The sequence below is a fragment of the Rhea pennata genome, chromosome 10 (genome assembly GCF_028389875.1).
Source record: "Rhea pennata isolate bPtePen1 chromosome 10, bPtePen1.pri, whole genome shotgun sequence".
Lineage (NCBI taxonomy): Eukaryota > Metazoa > Chordata > Aves > Rheiformes > Rheidae > Rhea > Rhea pennata.
This window is the reverse complement of record NC_084672.1, coordinates 13060615-13079565: the sequence shown is the minus strand read 5'-3', so window position 1 is coordinate 13079565 and position 18951 is coordinate 13060615. Positions and strand designations below refer to the sequence as shown.

General features: G+C 39.9%; 1 protein-coding gene across 4 annotated transcripts in view; it reads left to right on the top strand.

The window, feature by feature from the left end:
- Positions 1–5585: 5585 nt before the first annotated feature.
- The window catches only part of SEMA6D (semaphorin 6D), a 238676-nt gene continuing 225310 nt past the window's right edge, over positions 5586–18951 (top strand). For all 4 annotated transcript variants that reach the window (XM_062583985.1, XM_062583983.1, XM_062583984.1 and 1 more), the window contains exon 1: positions 5586–5679. The gene's annotated coding sequence lies outside the window, so the exon portion shown is untranslated. The remainder of the gene's footprint in view (positions 5680–18951) is intronic.

The following is an 18951-nucleotide window of genomic DNA, read 5'->3' as shown; positions in this document are numbered from 1 at the left end:
TTATTTTCTTTTTACAGACTTCCCCCAGGTAACATTATTCATACACGTTGTTTGTGGTGTCATTGGTATGCTGAAAATACTCAAGATAAACTTTACAACTTTCACAGATCTTGAAAAGCAGTTGATATTTTGCATAATTATCTGAGGGATACTCAGTAATAGATGGGTTCAAATTCCTTTAAACCTAGTGGGTAAAGTACAATCAAGCTGTTACTGAATTTCTGGGTTTCCAAAAGAGTATTCAGGGTGAAAACAGCAGCTTTCTCCACTGTTTTTTACTATTAAATAAATACTGTACGTGTTACTAACATTATCTTTGGGTTATTTGGACTTTTTAGCCCAGAGGCAGAGCAAGAAATAGTATCCTGCAGACATTTCCCATGCCTCTTTTAAAGAACCAATGCCCCTAGCAAACTTCTGAAAAAATATCTGCAAAACAGTAGAAATTTGGAGATGACATTAGTAATATATTTCCGTAATACCAGCTTTGAGAACGTACATCACATGATGGGAAGGAAGTTGTGTCCCCTGGAATCAGCTCTTCCAGTGGCAGCTGGGTAGAGAAGAGCTGGAGTATTCAGGTAATAATTAGTAGTCAGACAGCTGGGATACCCCCCCACTTCTTATGGAGAAGAGAAAAAGAGTTAATGAATTTACTAGGAATTCAGTATGTCCCTACTGACACTTGTGATCACTGCTAGTAACCCAAGTATAAAATGCATTCAACCCTGGGGCGTGTTGGTGAGGAGGTCGTGGAAGCTCCAGCACCAGAACAGGTGAGACAGGAACTTGCCAGCAGTAGTTTAGGTAAAGTCACCTTGCCTTCTGGAAGCAGCTGGGTTAGATGACCTCACGTCATTTTTAGCACCTCTTCTATATTTCTATGGCTGTGCTTGTTAAAGTATGTAACTGACTTTCAAAATCAGGAAGGATTATCATTTTCCTATCAGTTAGAAATATTGTACTTTTCTAATAGTAGAGTGCTTCTTAATCCAAAATTTAACGGTATCTTTTGCTACATAGTTTATGAAATCTGCTGTTCCACCTCTGTCTTAGAAGCACAGTGAAAGATTTTCCAAGCTACACAAGACAGCATATAGGAGTATCTCAAATTAGCCAGCCCCTTACATTTTAATTATTTTTAGTGATCTGCCAGGTAATTGCGTTCATGGTTGAAGTGTGCATAAGGACAGTGAATGATTTATACTAGTCAGAGTAATAGCACTGAAACATTAGCAAGGATAATGTATGATGCTGTAGGTCACTTACTTATTTTAACTCCCTCATAAAAAAAAAAAAAAGAAAGAGAGAATCTAATACGGCTGTCTGACAAACCCTCCATTGTGTCTGTAACTTTCCTTGCATCCGTTCAAGGATACATTTCTAAGTCTTATTTTAGGCACTTCATTTAATATTGTGTTGTTATCCTCAGAAACATTGGATAAAACTTCAACTGTCTACTTACCGTTGCCATGTCTCTTTCCTCCTCTGTTCTGGGAGGTCAAAGCTCTCCATGTTTCCATTAAAAAGAACATTTAAGTACAGAGGAAAGAGGATCTTCTATTTATTTTAGAAACACAATTTTCTTAAAAAGCAATACCAAAAGCATTTGGCATGGGTAAGTGCCAATTAGATATGTCTGTACTTTAGTAGAGAATACCTAAGAACATAAAGGGAGGGACAGAGTAATTAGATAAAATCAATAATAGATATATAAAGTGAATGTATTGCCTGAAAGAACTTCAGGCTAGTTTTCCCAATTTTAAAGCAACTGGAATGGAACTGAGACCAACTGGATGAATGTCCTTGTCTGTCCGTGTCTCTTTCCTCATGTGTGAAACAGAAATAATAATATTTTCCTTTCCAATGTGGTGTTGCAAATCTCAATTAACATGCTTTGATTGTTTGAGCAATAAAATGTTCTGTTCTGTTGGTCTAAATCCAATGTAAAATCTACACGTGTGCAACAGCTGAATTGGACTCCATAGTGTTATGAGAGTCCTAATAATCATTAGTCAAATAATAATTAATTTCACTTAGGGACTTAAATTTACAAAATGTGAGTTCTCTCTGTGTCTTCTGAGATTAAAGCCACTGCTGTCCACAGTCTGAGTTGGGAAGATGGGAGTAATGTAAGATTAAACACTTGCTAAATTATTGTCAGCTAACAAGTACAAACTCTATTGTGTTGACAAAGCATTAGAATAGCACAGAACTATTAAATGGTAGTCTATAAACGTTTTATAGGCAGACCAAAAAAAGGCTTTTATGGTTTAATGCAAGAAAGTCTTATGCTGCCCTTTTAAAGCTAAACACAGTGAATACAAAGAGACTGAATATACTGATCTTAAGTCTGCAGTTAGGAGTGTTGTTAGGAGTCTAGTATTGTAAAATATGTCTTTTTGATTCATAGCACATATTCAATGTTTTTTCCATATATTTCTTCAACTACTTGGATTTAAATCACTATTATCTGAATGGAACATGTCCTGCAAACCAGAACACAATGGATGTTAAATATTGACTTTTCAATGGAAAAGACATATTCATTATCCAGCTGGAATTACCCTTAAACGTACATAAGGAAACAGAATCTAAATGCTAGAGAATTTCTCTTGAAAAGTAAGATTTGTAGATCAGTAAGATCAGTAATGCTCTTCTGACTCTGCTTGCTGTTACTTCTGCTGTTGTCAATTATCTGATGTTAGATGTTCCCTTCCCATTATGGCTTAAATAACTTTATAATCTAATTTAAAATTGTTGTGCACAACAAACTGTTCTAAAAATCACTGTTATAGGTTTTCTAGAGTTGGGATTACATTTTCGAATTTTCTGATGCCAGGTGGAGTCATCAAATAAAACTAAAATCTGGCCTTTAAAAGGATTTTTTTCCCTTCTTTATTTAAAAGTTCAGAAATCATATGGAACTTGCATTACTTCAGTAATGAAAGTGATTGTTTATTTTTCTTCCTTTTTAAGGGAAGTTTTCATATAGGACAATTTCAAAACTTGTTGGGCTATTTCTTTATATCTGTCAAATTCCCACTAGGCAAAGCAGTCAGGACAGCAAAGGAGCCAGTGTTACAACTCCTCACATCCTGAGTTGTCTGAAGCCCAAAGTAGGACAAATCACTCAGACCTAATTTATTGCAACAGAAATAGTCTGCTAGTCTGAACTGAGGCCTATCAGGCCCTGCATCTGCTGGCTTCTGTCATTCCCAGTATATGTCCATTTGCAGACGATGACTTCAGCTATCCCAGCTTTATGTTGCGAGCTGCTTCTCCAGCAGTCCCTGTGTTGCAATGCACAGGGGTCTCAACCAAGACCAAGCGTCATGTCAATTCTATATATTCCTGGCATAGTTAAATCTGGACATGTTATAGTTCATTTCTGGTTCATCTTTAATTGGAGCTGTTCTATTTCAGCATTACAGTTCAGGTTTAATCCTGACTGGAGAAAGAAGTAATGATTGAGTCCAGTTTTGGTTTGGGTTTGATTTGATTCTGAGTCACGCAGGTCTGCTGTAACCACCAACCTAACGCATCCATCCTTCTTTCTTGCAGTTAATAAATATTTATGACATCAAAGCTCAGTAGCTGTCCCATGCTGCTGACATTACCTGGAATATTACCCTGTTCTGCATAATCCAAAGCAGAGACATAGTCTAGGTCTCATCTGAGTATCTCCACCACTGAGCTATTGGCTACTTGAATCTTTCCTGCTCTTTTTTTTTCCAGAACAGACATTCCACACCTAACTTCAGGAACCTTTCAAATGAAAAAAAATAACCCAGCAAATATACTTGACTAGGTTTAACCTTCAGCCACAACAGTGACTCGATATTCAGAAACCCCTCTACCATTGCAAACTGCTGAGAGGAAGGACAAGTGTGCCTCACATCATGAGAATAATTGCTACTCTTGAATCCCTCCAGAAGCACTTTCCTTACGATCATTATTTCTATCCTATTTTAAGTGGGCCTGAGGCTGTGACCTTCTGTTGAGAACCTTTTCTGGGGGAAACTGGGGACTGAAAAATCTAGGTTTGATTAAAACATGTAGACCTGAGTCACTTCAGCAAACTGATAATGCTCATGTTTTATGATCATCTTGTTCGGCGTCATACCAACAGTAGTCAAGTTGGTGGGGGGGAAGCGAGAAGAACCCTTTGGGAGGATGAGCTTTTCAGTTATGTGAACCAGCAGCTATATTTCTGATACTTTAGATACCAGTTTTCAGCTTAGTGGAGCTGAAAGTTTTTATTTTTACAGCTCTCCATTTTACTTAGCTTCTTGCCAAGTCATAAAACTTAAGGTATTGCAATATTTAGTCTATTTATGTCTATATACAGGGCTTATATCTGCAATATCCAGTATGAAGGTGGCTTTGCATGACTCCTATTTAAGCAGACACTTGAAGATCTCTGCAATAAGGGAGCATAAGGAGAATCATTCATTGTGTAACTACTTGAGAAGTTGTAATGCATTTCTCTCCTACATCCAAGCATCCTTAAATGCTGATTATTCCTGAGTGCCAGCTTGGCCTTTTGTAGCCACAGGTATTGTATATAATTGAGAACATCCATCAGATATCTCTGAATTCTGCCACAGCACTAAGCCACTAAGATCCAAATTAAAGCTGGTAAAAAAGAAAAATGTGATGGAGCAATTTTCCACTAGAAAATGCAGATTTAATTTAACCAAAACTTTTCAGAAGAATATATTTGCTTTAACAAAATTTTTTGTGATAATAAAGTTTAGACTTGAAAGCCAGGTAAGCCATTTCATTTTGACTTCCTATAATAGCATATAATAAATTAAAAGTAAGAACAAAATGATATTGAAATGAAATGAAAGGCATTAGTGAGACAAACTGTTTCTCTAATATTATTTGACATTTTTCAAAAAAATCCTTTCAGAAAATTTAATTCTTAGGAAGATCCACGTTCTTGACATGTTGTTCTGATTCAGGACGAAAGAAAATTTCAGAATGTGATAGCTGTTTTGCAGAAGTTCTACAGTTTAAAATCTATGATAAAGACCTCTGGAAAATATTTTGAGTTTCAGTGAAAATTGTCACAAAAACATCACAGAAAGAGTCAAGCTTTTCAACGTACTTTATGTGATTTTTTAATATGAGTACCTGCTTTGGGTCCGGCTCACTTTCCGTAGAGATTTAGCGGCTCTAAAGATAGATTTGAGGCTAGCCGCAGGAATCCCAGGACTGAGATAGCCCGAGGCGGCCGCCGGGCGCGGGAGGCAGGGGCTGAGCAGGCAGGCGCGGGAATGCTGGCTGCAAGCAAGGGCTCAGGCACAGCTGCACTGACGCTGGAGCAAGAGGCAAGAGCGGTGGTGGGTTTTAAGAAGTTTCACTGCTGTCTGGTGTCGAGACGTGGGCGCTGTGGGAGCTTCGATGGCCAGCGCCGTGATGCTCCTGCGCCGGACGGGCTCGGCGGGCGCCCTTGGTGGTTCGTGGCCTGTCCCCTGCTCCTGACTCCCAGGACGCCCCTGCCCTGAAGGGGTAAAGGTGGCCTCGGGCTCTGTAGTATGTTTTAGCAATTGCGTATGTAAAAGATCCCGTGTGGCATTAACTGTACGTGGCATTAAATGCCGTTTCACTTCGCTGATCACCAAAAAAAAAAAAAAAAAGAAAAAGAGAAAAGGACATTTGATCAACCATGTAAGTCTCGATTCAATTTCCCTCTGATTATATGAATTTTCTCCTTGTTATACTATAAGTGAAAACAGTGTCAGCTGGTACTTGAAATCAGGAAGGTATTGATTAACATGCCAATATTTTTTTCTAGAGAATGGGTTTCAGTGCAGTGACATTATCAAGCACATAGACAAAGGCTTTGCTAATGTGCAGTATTCTAACCGCATGCAACAGCGAAGAACAACAGAGCGAGGATTTTAAATCCGAGAATGGAGTTAGTCAGAAGAGGCGGACTGTACTCTATAGTAATCACGGCATCGCCATAATTGTAAAGATCAGCATTATAAAAGGCCATCCGATCCAAGCCTTGCAAAAGCATATCAATCATGGCCATAACTGTTCTCCTGTAAATAAAGACAAAATAAAATTTGGATATTCACCATATAGACTTCCTATTTCCAAAACTGGATAATAATTTTTGATGTCTCTTATGTCTGCGTTTTTAAGCTAATACATTTATGGAGGTGTTAATCCACCTGACTTAACTTATAGAAAATTAGGTCCTTTTATTCTTTGGCTGCAAGTGAATCACTAGCCACATTTGCATTAAAAGCTGTGATACATGTGAAGTAAATCATGGTAGTAAGAGGCAGAGTTCCTATATTATGCTACTCTTGATCTCTGAGAGGAAGGGAACAAGTTTCCATTCCAACAGTAGCAAAGTACGCTGGAAGTAAATTTTAAATAATACTGTGGTCAGCAGCAACAGTACTGAAAAGCCCTAAAAGATGAATATCACCTGCACCAAAAAGCACCACTGAAAAACAATAATTCACATTTGTGAAGAAACTCTCTGCCAGAAGTTTTGCTTTCCTATTCAGAAAAAAGCAAGCAGCAAGGAAAAGAATGGTTCAGGATAACAACATCCCTCCAAATACTTGGAAAATGGTAAAGGATAATCCCAAAACTATTCATTTTGAGGATTCTGCATCTTTTCTAGATTCACATGGCTTTAATAAGATCAGGAAAAAATGGTCATTAACATAAACTGCTTGGTTTTGGTTTCTGTATTTTTTATGATATTTCTCCCTAAATGCTTGGGTACTATTGCTAAAATAAATTGTAATTTAAGAAGGTATCTTCTCTCTGCTTCCCACCGGTCACAGATTTCCAAAAGGAATTACAGCACATTTTAGTTAAATTCAGATTATATATCAAACTGTGTAATCCAGGTTATATCTGCATTACCTGGGGTACTCGCACTCTCTTCATCTGACTAATTTGAGTAGCTAATACAGACACTTTTTGTGTAGTAGCCAGGACTCCATAATATTAAAATAGTTTGCAAAACAATCTGAACAGAAGGCCACTCCAGGAGAGGCTGTAGGATAAGAGCTGCTTCTTGAAGGGCAGTGGAGAGAGGAGAACTGCTGGGCCATGGCAGCAGCAATTCTCTTCAAAAAAAAGGAAAAAAAAAAAGGCACAGAAAGAAATTACTGTATTTCAGTCCCTGTAAAGCAGCAGACTTTTTATTCAAAGTAGTTACAGAAACTTTAATCTTGACTTGATTGTATCAAGATATCTTTTATTTGTGAATATTCCAACATCCAGCCTTTGATGTTACTTTGAGCAAAGCCTTATCAGTTCCTGAAAATAGCTTCATAGATGATTTTTTTTCTATTGTATTAGCCCTGTTTGAAAAGAACCTAATTGACCTACTGTAATAATAGGTTTGACTTTAAAGTTTGATCTCAGCTTACAAGGGCTTGCGTCTCTTGGTTCTGTCTCTTTTGAACATTTAATCAAGGGACATTTTTCAGCTTCTAAAAGGCTTTTAGCTCATGTGTGTGTATGGACAGTACCTAATGCACCCTATCCATTTATTCACTGGGCTCCACAGCTATGAAATGCGATTCCTTCATGTTTTACAACTGCAAAATGCTTTCTATTTTTAGGTCAAAATGAAAAATCCATTTGTCTTATTTAGCTATTTAAATATTTATTTTAATAGTATTTTACATTCTTTGTGCTTTTGCCCTGGGGCATTTGTACAAAACATACTTTAAAATGTGCACGTGATTGATTTGATTTTTGAGGCTGGCAACAGGAGTCAAGTTTCACTCCCTGTGAAACTGCAGGGAATCGATGGGGCTGTGTTAGAGGAAGGAAATATTACATTTGCCTTGCAAGGAAGAAGAAAAGCGATATTGAAAAGAACATGATGGAATTTCAAAAAGAATGGGCAAAATTATTTCCTGGAGTTCTGCCAGCTCTGCCAGGCGAGAATCTGGTCCAGTATTTTTTTGTATTCTGTAACCTGAGTGAGCCGTAAGAAGTCAAGCCAACAACATTTTATTGCCCATACATCTGACTGCGTAAATGGAGAAATATGATGATTTATATGGCCAGGATGCAGAAACAGATTCTGTCTTTGCAGTGTCTCTCAGACTTGCACTCCATAGGCCAGAGTAATCTAACATGTCAGGTCAAAGGATGGAAAATGTTCCTTCCAGAGGAGAGGGCTGATTGAAGTGTTGACGGCTGGTTCTGCAGGTGGAGCCTGCTCACTTACGCGGTCCTGCTGAGGGGGATTGGAGCTCTGTACCCTGCAGCCACCGGGCCGGATCTGAACAACCTCGCTCCATTTTTATGCAGTCAAAAGTCTCTCTGCAGTTAATGGAAACTGGGTGCAAACAACAATTTAGCAAAAAGTGAGGATGGCAGGATTTGGACCTCTACCGGATGCCTGGTTGAAGGCTGTGCTTCCTGCCCTCTCCGTAAGAAATTGGGTGTTGTGAAGCAGCCAGTAATGCCAAGAGAGTTGGCAAGTGAGCAAGCCAGAAGTAATAGAATTAAAGCGGGGGGGAGGACTTTTTGCAATTAAAATTGCATGTACTGGCATTTCTAGTATGTGGCAGAGATCCTGCACATTTTACTCCTGAGTAACAAAGAACAGAGCTGTGTATGTCACCATGGAAATGTAAATGGAGCTCCTTTGACAAACAGAGAAATGTATGCCATTCCTTTATGCTCAGATGAACTGTTTGTAGTGGGATGCAAGAGAAGAATGAGAAGCCTGTTACAGAAAAGATATGAAAATGTGATTGTAGTACCTTATTCTCAGTTCTGTGTTACATTTTTAATGGGAGTTTGCAAAATGCAGAACAAAACAGTGGTTTTTGTGTGTTTTTTTGTTTGTTTGTTTTGTTTTTTCTTGCAGTTCATTAATCAATACAGTATTTATAGCAGGCAGTATAAAATGACAGTGATCAAACATGTGGGAAAGAGTATGGAGCAAAAAGCATGGCAGTGTATGGGGTGCTGCTTGTACCTGGGCTCCCTGCCTGCCTACTTATTTGAGAAGGAACAAATTCTTCATCATGGTGACAGATTTTTTTCCAACTTAAGCAGCAATGGAAAGGATGGATGGATATTTTAGGAAGGAATGGACTGCTGTGTTACAACATTATGAACTTAATGGGAGAGGTTTTTTGTTTAGTTGTCATAATTCACAGATGTTTGGTGATACCTGCTCTAATTCTGACTGCATCATTCTTTTATTTCTTGGGACATGGTTATGTGTAGAGTACATGTCCATGTAGAGTACATGGACAAAATGATGGACAGCAACCTCTGTCGAGAGCCCAAGAATCTGTAACTTTTCTAATATTCTGCAGATAACTGTTTAGATTTTTCTTGTGGCTTTTGGTACAGAGCGCTAGGTGAATAGCATCAAGTATTTTCTGATTTCTATACTGCTGCTTTAAGACAGGCTTGTGTTCTCCACATACTTAATTCCAGCAAATACACCTAGGTTCTGCTCCCTCAGTGACGGAGAGAAGTGAGCATCTAGCTCATATGTCTGCGTATTTGAACTAGAAGTGTTTTAGGAGATAACCAAGGGAGATGAGTTGCCAAGTCAGTTGGTGTAGAGTTAAAGCACAGAGGCAATGAAAACAGAAAAGGATTTAAGTCCAAACTCTGCATTTACCCTGTATTCCCCATGGAGTTATGTTTTACGACTGTCATAAGATGAAATAAGTTTAAACTCTACACCAAGCCAATAAACTTTACAGTATCCTGTTTTCCTCTTAGGAACAAGGCACTGGACAAGGTTTCTGCAGCACATAAAAGGAAAAGCTTTAAGGTTATCTGTTATTCACTTAATCCTGCTTATTTTCTTTCTCTTTATAACAGAAACAGCCCAGTTTCTTCAAGCTTTCTTCCTGATTTATTTTAATCTATTCAGGGAGAAGCAGTGATGCTGCACCCAGCTCGTGTTTTGAATATCAAATCTTAAATTTTCTCCGGGAAGTTTCTCATCAAGATAGAGGGTACTTTCCATAACCTGCAGAAGTGATTTTTGAGTAAAGCTGATTGACAAATTAATGGAAATCATGAGCTCAGTGAAGATTTTTTAGTAACAGAAAAAGGTAGTAAATCAGTAACTGCCCCTCAAATATAACCATAAAGACTGCCTAGTGACTAAATTGACTTATTAAAATGTGCTTAAGAGTGACCATTACTATACTCCTTATGTATTATGAATTAAGTCTTTTTTTTTTTTTTTTTAATTTGGAAGAAACCTAGATTTAAGAAGATTCAGGAAAATACAATACATTCAAGCATAATGGTAATCACATAATTTGTGTAGACATTTTTTTACCCCAGAGTAAGCTAAGATGATGCTCTTTGTTTCTTTGGTACTAAAATGCAACAGATTTTGAAATGAAGTATGGCAAGTGTTTGATACCAGACTGCACCACTTTGCAGTAGCTTGGGACAGAGAGTAAGTGCCTAGCTAACAACGCAGGATAACTTTATGGAAACAGAATTTTATATGGTCAGAGTGAAAAGTGCTGGGAAGAGGGCCACAGCAACTTGTGTCATCCTGTTTCACACGGAATCCATTTCTTTATTTCCTTTAAAAGTTGGCACTCCACATCTAGGATAATGGTCCTTTAGGATAATTTCAAGGCAATTATCCTCTAAGTACCTTCTGATGGATGCAGTACTACTACTTGATCACGATGTCTCACAACCTAGGTTGTTGTGAGTCCTTTTAAGTAACAGGATGTTGTACAGCTTGATGTGGTGACTGACTGCAGCATCCCCTTCACCCCCGCTCCTCCATACTACTCCTTGCTGTTGTCCTATGGGCTAGTCTTGATGGAGAAGTTAAATGAAGTTAGTTTGTTATCTCTTCACCCAGTGCTTAACTATAGAGAAGCTAAAGTCCCAAACCACCTTCTTACTTTGACTTCAGTATCTTTCTTGCTAATTGGTGCAAAGTTCTGCACTTGAGCTTATTGTTCTGGGAAATGTCTCATAATACAACTTTTTGCTGCTCTGCTCTGTGCTCTTTTTTTGAGGAATATTCCCCCCCCCCCCCAGCACTTCCCAGCATACGGTAATACACTTATGAGGAAGAAGAGAAATTCTAGGATGGAATCAAACTAACAAGTGGTTTCCTTCGTGAAGTCCAGTGGGTGTTAGGAGAGGTACTTTCACTACTGTCCGTTGGCTGAAAACGGCGCCATAGCCATGACGATTCTCGCGTGAACGGCACTCGGGTTCTCATGAGCAGCTGTGGTCGGTGCTGCAACTTTGTAGAGATTAGGATGCTGTGGGGATGTGGCTATAGCAGGAGAAGGAAGATCAGGTAAATAAATTTGAAGAGCTGCATTTGCAGGCCTCTATCTGAAGCAGTTATAATCAGCTTTTAGAGTAAGTACACCCCAGTTATACTGGCGTCCCAGGGGAGCTGCTTTGCTTGCAGAATGCATGCCAAAATAAAGTATGCTCTTCGTCTTTAGTTCTCTTTTATGACACCTACAGTTCAGCATAAAGCACACTACAAAATTAATAGCATTCTGCAGTAATTGTTCTGAGCCCAAGGGGTTCAAGCAGCCCTGAATGCATATAACACCTTAAAATCTCCATGCTTTTTGAAATGTCTCTGAAGCCTAATTTGGGCTACTTGCCTCATAAAACCTCATCTTAACCCAAAGCAGAGTGAATTAGTGAAACTGAGAGCCAGTTTTACAGTTGCTTTTCCTGTATCTGTGCCTGCAGTAAACATTTGCTTTGCAATATAGTTGAGTTTTTCACCTCCCATCTCCCCTCACCTTGTGAGGAGCTCTGCGGGAGGAAGGTGAAGAGAGGGGGCATGAACAGATGAACAGGGCAGTAGGCTTGGGAAGCAGCTCAAGAGGGACATATAGGCAAGTACATCTGATGCTTTGGGGATTTGTTGCTGCAGGAGCATAAAATGTCACAGCATCAAGTTTGTGGCACTTTTATGCTATATTGACTTAAGAAGGAGAGGATTAAAAGACAACAGGCAGAAAGAGAGCTTTAGTTTCTAATTCTTCCCCAAATGGTAATGAACAGCCAGATCCAGAGAAATGAGATTTAAATCCCTCCTTGTACAGTTTGTAAGATAATGCAGTTCATTATATTTAATAATAGATCTCCTTCTGTTGTATAGATTTTTGCATAAGGATTGATGAAACATGTAAATCTGCTTTATTGTACGATTTCTGACTGTCAAGAAATGCATCCTCTTGGCCAGGCCCAAGTGCCACAGGAGCGGCAGGGCCTCCCGGGGGCTGGCCGTCCCCTCCCCAGGGCAGCTTCACCTGCGCGTAGCAATTGGCCAGGGGGCTCGTTCTTTAGTCTGCTCCTGATAGCTCATGGTAATGGTTTCCGGCTCCTCTTACTGTGGCCTGCTGAGAAGGAGTTTTAGCGCAGTTGCCCTTGTCTTCAGCTGTTTTTTGCCAAAGCTTTTCTGCATTGGTTCACCTGCTAAGGTCAGGTCTTGAAAAACTGAATTTCATTTAAGTTTAGTGAATCTCATAGGTGTCTTCGCTCTTTGGCAGGGGCTTGTTGTTTAGTTTGCCAAAGAGAGAAATCCAATCTAGGGCCTCTAGCACACACACAGGTACCTGAAAAGCACCTTTTCAAAGAGGATATGACACTGGTTGTATGAACTCAATGCTGCCTATGGTCTGAAATGGACTTTGACAGCCTGGCAGCCTTTGAGGAGAGACAAGACAGCGAGTCCATATAAGCCCAGAAATACTGTGGATACCCAGATACAGATTTAGGATGCAATACAGTGAGAGGATCATCAGAAATAGGATAGAAATGTGTTTGCTGGTCGCCTAGGACAAAGAAGTGTTAAATGGTGTTACTCCTGCTGCAGAAGAGCTACTCACTGAGAAAAAAGGTGCCAAAGATAGGATTTAGATTCAGAGGATTTTAAGGATAACAAAGACAGATCCACACCCAACTCAATGTGAAATAAACATGTAGTTTCAACATAATTCTTCAAAGATTGAAGTCACATAGCAAAAATTAATGGAATTTGTAGTAGCTGGGTTTCAGCTGTCAGATTCATCGGGGCTCAGGTCACATGCAGGCTTCCCTAGCGCCTAATTTAACGTGGTGAGCTCTACTGAACCAGCATGGGCATGGTGTACAGGTCGCTATGGGCAATCTCACACTGCAAACTTTGACTGTGGATTTGCTCTCTATATAAAGAAAAATGGAGCTTTTGAGGCTGTCAATCAGGCACCATTCACAAGGAAAGACTTCATTTTAGAAAAGAAAAAAAGAACTTGTGCAGAAAATATTGTTTTGGAGAGACAAGAAGAGCAACCAATTTTGTATTGTCTGGCAGGAAAGGATATAACAAATGACTCAATGGCATGGCTTTCTGCTAATTGTGGGGAAGGCAACACTGTGACATGGGTCTTAGCAAGTCTCTTTTGAAAATGAATTCCCCTAATGATGGAATTCAAAAGAAATAGTAAGATCATTTCCTATATTTAAAAACACCTTTTTTAGCACAATTTCCCTCTATGCAGAGTAGGAAAGGGACAGTGGTGAAGAAGAAATTACAGAGATCGAAGAAATCAAGCTAGCTCAAAACATTTTATACCAAGAATCAAAATATTAAAACTGTCTATATCGCTTTTGGTAACATGACTCTCATGGATCTCTAAAGTTTCACAGCAGAAAACTGTGTCAGATGTATAAGCTGATTATGGTATATAGACAGTGACACTGCAGATCTGTGGAATAAATGAGGCTCCAGAAGAGTGATGCCTGTGAAAAAAAAAAAAAAAAAATACACAGCTGATTTCTCCAGCAAAAATTAAAGAAAAAATTAAAGAAAATTTCTCACATATTTCTTCTAACTCTCTAAAGATTACAGTTTTTGCCATCTTGGTAAACTGGACATCTATGTTTACAGGAGACCTGCTTTATATAGACCTGTTGTTCTGCTTACTGTTATTATTAATATGTACTAGTACATCAGTTATAGACATGAATTAATATTGCAACTAAAATTGGACAAAAAGCTATATTACAATGAATAATGTTTTACCTGATATTTTCTAGAACTTAAGAAAAGGCTCTTGAGTGAGATAAAGTTTTAAATTTTCAGAATATCGTGTTCCTGAAAAATTGGTGCACAAGCAATTTTCTCTTCATGGGAAAAGAAATTTTCTCAATGGGAATTCCTTCTATACATTGTGTGCCCATCAGTAGGAAAACACGCGGTATAGAGCACATCGCTTGTTTCCCAACTTATTCTTTCTTCTATTCGGAAACATAATGTTGGGTGCTAGGTTTGCAGGTGTAGACACATCTGTGAATGACAGGCTATTCTACATTAGGAGGGCAGGAAAATTCTCAGTGAGATAGACAGCTAGAGAGCTTTTCAAAGAATAATTTTACAAAAAGGTTCCAACTCACTGAATCTTTTTTCCTGTATGCCTGAACATCTGGAATAAGAAGAATCTTTCTTTCTATATGTGTACATATGTAGGTAGACAAAACAATAGTTCCACCTACGAGAAATTAGTATCTCATTTATTCTATTTGCATGCCCAAGGGATACACAATAGCCAAGAGCTGACAGATACTGGGGATCTGCAAAGATTTATAGAGAAGAGTTGAACAAATGCTTGAAGATAATGAAACAGAGAGATAAGAACAAACTTGGAACAGTTACATTGTTCACATGAGACAAAGTTAAGAGACATTGCATTAGTAACATCTTGTTCTACTAGTGAGAAACAATAAGCTGATTCTGGTCTAATTTATGTTGGTGGGCATCTGGGGTGATTTTATGGCAATCATAGAAGAACTCTAGACTTGCATGAGGAGTAAGTTAGATCTGTATCAGCTGCACTATTCACACTATAAAAATCTGCACCTTACTGTTACAACTTATTCATATATATATATGTGTGTATTTCTACAGTGATATTTGCAAACATGCACTAAACAGTTGCGACCTTTAACTAGAACCTCATTTTTTAAACTAAGCTTCTGGGCTAAAAAGGCTAGCATGCTGATTCATGAAAATCCATAATAAAATAAAAGATACAGCACGGTTATACTGGTTTGTCAGAAAAGTGTATTACCATTCTTTTTGGTGCCAAAAGTGCATAGCACCGCTCTTCACAAGAAGGTATTCTTATCTGATAAAAGATTTCACAACGAAATTCATTCACAAAATGAAGATGAAACAGTTTTCTTGTATCTCTTCTTCTTTCTGGGAGGTGGATCATGACAGCACTAATGAAGGTTAAGTAGACTGGAGAAGGCTTTGTAGAAAAACTGTGGGGGATCTCAGATAGGTGTATCTTACAAAAAAGGCACTGTAGCACCTACCACATCATGCGTCCTGTCAAGTGAGAAAAATCTTTCTTCAATTCCCCAGGCATTTCAGATATAATTGCTTTAAATACAATGGGTGAAGAATCGTATGTTATGAGTCGTGTTCAAACTCATCTTTCTCTTTCACTCTGTTTCATTATATATGGCTGATTTTTCCCCATCACTTCAAGCAGTACAATTGTTTTGAAGAGTATATTGAAATAATTATTGAAATTCAAGCCATAGGAAAATGTAAGATATGCAACACCACAAGTTGGATGGCTCTACATGGACAGGTCAGCAGGCAAGGAGCCTTCCTCTGCCAGGCACATGATCCAGGCCCTATCTGCATCCTTCTGTATTTAAAGTTCAATGCAGCGTTAGGACTCTGTTGGCAGGCAAAAGCAAGAAGAAAAAAGCTTTGAATTATTTCTGTATCCATTGGTGGACTTGTGCTAACATGGCTCTGGGAAAGCACTTGTTGCAGACTGTAATTTTATGAGCTCCTTGTGGTGCATGCTAAGGCCCCATCTTGAGGACATATCTTCAACCCAAAATGGTGAGGGCTGGCTAGTTCTGCTGTTCATGAGATTTTCTTTAAATTAAAGAAAAACAAATTAAATTTTCTTTTAGCCCAAAGCAGGAGTGTTTTAACTCTAGAAATAGTGGGCCCAAGCTTGTAAGAGGCTGATTCATTTCTATTCTTTTCGCTGTTGGAAGGAAAGCTGATATCACCTAGGAGTAATAGACACTATAAAGTATCACCCGTTAGGTCAATTTGTGAAGAGAGATGGACAAAAACAGGCAAAAAGAGCAGTCCAGCAAGTTAAAATCACTGATGCCAAAAAAAAAAAAAAAAAAGCCTTCAAGCCCAGATGCCAGGCAAAACCATTCCATTAGAAGGGAACGTACCCCAGTAGGATTATATAGCTCTCATACTAGCCAACACTAAATTCAGTAAGGATCATATTAAAAATAGGAGAGATATTTGTGGCAGAAAATAGAAATGTAGCAGAATATAGAAAGGAAAGCCATGTAGCACTAGAACAAAAGTGAGAGTTTTAAGCTCAAATGCAGTCTCAATGGTAACATATGGCTGTGCGAGCTGGAGCTACCCCAAGTGTAAAATCAGACACCCTCAAAAACAAATGTCTATAAAAGATTATGATCCTGGATAAAAATACTTAGAAATGACATGGAGAGATGAGAAATCAAAATCACCAGGCAGCCGCTTCTGTCCTTCAGTATGAAGAGCACAGGGAGCCAATGTGGAGCGTGTGCTTTAGGTGCCAGCAGACAGACACTCACACAGGGAGCGAACGGAGCGGCGTGAGGGACACGGGCCGGCCAAGAAAAGCCCTCAAAAGACCCATTAGCAAGCAGGACACATTAGCAAGTCAGTCACAACACTGCGGAGCACTTGGAAGCAGCAGCAAATGGCAGAGTGAAGTGGAGAAGATTAGTTCCTGACCTATTCACCTGTGTTGGCAAGGAGTTATTAAGCCAAATAATACCATTATTAAAAGAGACCACAGCCTTAGTTCAAAAGAGTCACCCTATTTTTTTAATTCAAGTGAACACACTGTTTTACTAGAACTTTGAATTCTCTAGCTCCTGCAGCTAATCAAAAATATCTAATAACAGCTGCCTCATTTGAATAATAATTTTCTACAGAAAACAGAACTTGTTAGAAACAGCAAGATGCTTTAACAGTCCGCAGGAAGCCAGCAGCTCGGGGTCGTGGGCTCACGGCTTGCCGGTCTATTCGCGCGTGTACTGTGAAATGCGTTCCCCTCTTCGGCTCTGCAGGAGCCCTCCCAAGCAATCCCTATCAAAAATAGGAAGTCTGATCCTCCCCTTTCCAGAGCACTGAGCCTGGTCCCTCCGGCCACCCTGCCCCGCTCGGGGCTCCGTGCCCCGCGCCGCCGTGGGCACGGCCCGGCAGGGCGCCGCCGAGCTGCCGCAGGGGACACGCGGCCCCAGGCTGCCCGGAGGCAAGGACACCCGAGCTGTACGCCCGAACGAGAGCGCGTTGACTGCTTGGGTTTGGGTGCACTCCAGCTCCATAATCCGGTATTTTTTTCAATTTCTTCATTAGAGGTACGTAAAGGCACCAGTACCAGACGCCGTTGTTTTTAGAAGGTGTGCAGTTCTGCTTTGGGAGAATTTATTCTGTGAAGTAAATAAATAAATAAACCCAACAAACTTGTTTTTTGAAACTCTGAGGAACTGCACGTCGCCTGCTGGCACTTCTGAATTTAGAGTGCTGCATATCGAATTGTTTCTGCTCTCCTGTATTTTGCTTCCCTTTCAAAAGCTTTTCTACTGCAATTTGTAAAACATCTTGTGGGCAATTCCTCTGCTTGCAGCCCTGCCTGTCACATTGCTTTTCCTTCACAAATAGCAGAAGGAAATAGAGTATGACTCTCTGGGATGATATAGGTTCTTTTGTTGCTATTACATAGGGACAGACTTGTATCGTAAAATGGTTACCACCTGTTTTCTTCTGAAAAGAGGAAACACATTTTTCTTCCTTCTTATAAAATACATGAAACATCTTATTAATTTTGCTCATATTCTCTCATTTACATAATAAATCCTTATGGGACCGCCTGCTGAAATCTTAGGCAAAATTCTCAGTAATCTATTAAGACTTTGCATGTGTTTATTAACATCTGATGATTTGGCCATTTATGGGGGGCCAGAGGGGAGAAGTTCCACATTCTCCTGCCAGATCAGAGAAATCCTGCGCAGTGTTCGCGCTCGCTCTTTGAGGGCCATCGCTGCTGTATTTTATCACAACGTATGTTCTCTCTCACATAAAGTCTTCTGGGGCTTTTGCTTCTCGCATCCTATGGGTTGAGCCGCGTGGCACCACCGAGCTGTTGCCCTCGCAGGTGGGTCAGGCCGGGCCGTGTTGCTTGGTGCCCTCGGGCCCGCGTTTCCCCCGGCCGCTTGAGTCTGGCGCGGGCTGCCCCGCGGGGACCGCGGCGGTTCCCGAGCCCTGGCTCTGCAGACAGCGGCGGCATCTGCTGCGGAGGGCTCGGAGGCGTGTCGATAAGTTTTGAAATCTGGAGTTCTCACACTTCTTATCTCCCAACAAGGCACAAAACATACATACACTTGCTTCCCTCTGCCCCATCAAAACGTCACGAACGCTTTCTGTACTCCCTCAAGCAGTTATTTATCATACTGAGAGCTGGGACGACCGCGCCACCAGCGCCGTTTGCCCAGCTTTGATTCTGCGATCGGGGAGGTGTCGGCTCTCCAGCGCTCCTGTTCTGGCTCCGTCGGGAAGGCGAACAGAACGACGGCGGAGAGGGGTTGAGACCCAAAAGAAGCTGGGACTTAATTACGATTGAATTCAGACCTTTTAGAACTTCTGCTCTGTCCTAAGATATCCTGTCCTTGGCTTTTGCTTTAGCCCTTCAGCAGGTACGTTCTGTTGCTCAGCGTCTTGTCATTTATGATAATAAAATACACAGCCATGAAGCTGCCTGGAGGAGGTTTTGGATAAATCTGTGCGCATTTATAAATCCAGATGAATGTGTAATTTTTGAAGTCCTGCATGTTTATGTGATAAATAGTTGTCATTTATTCCTCTCATTTTTAATTTCAGTG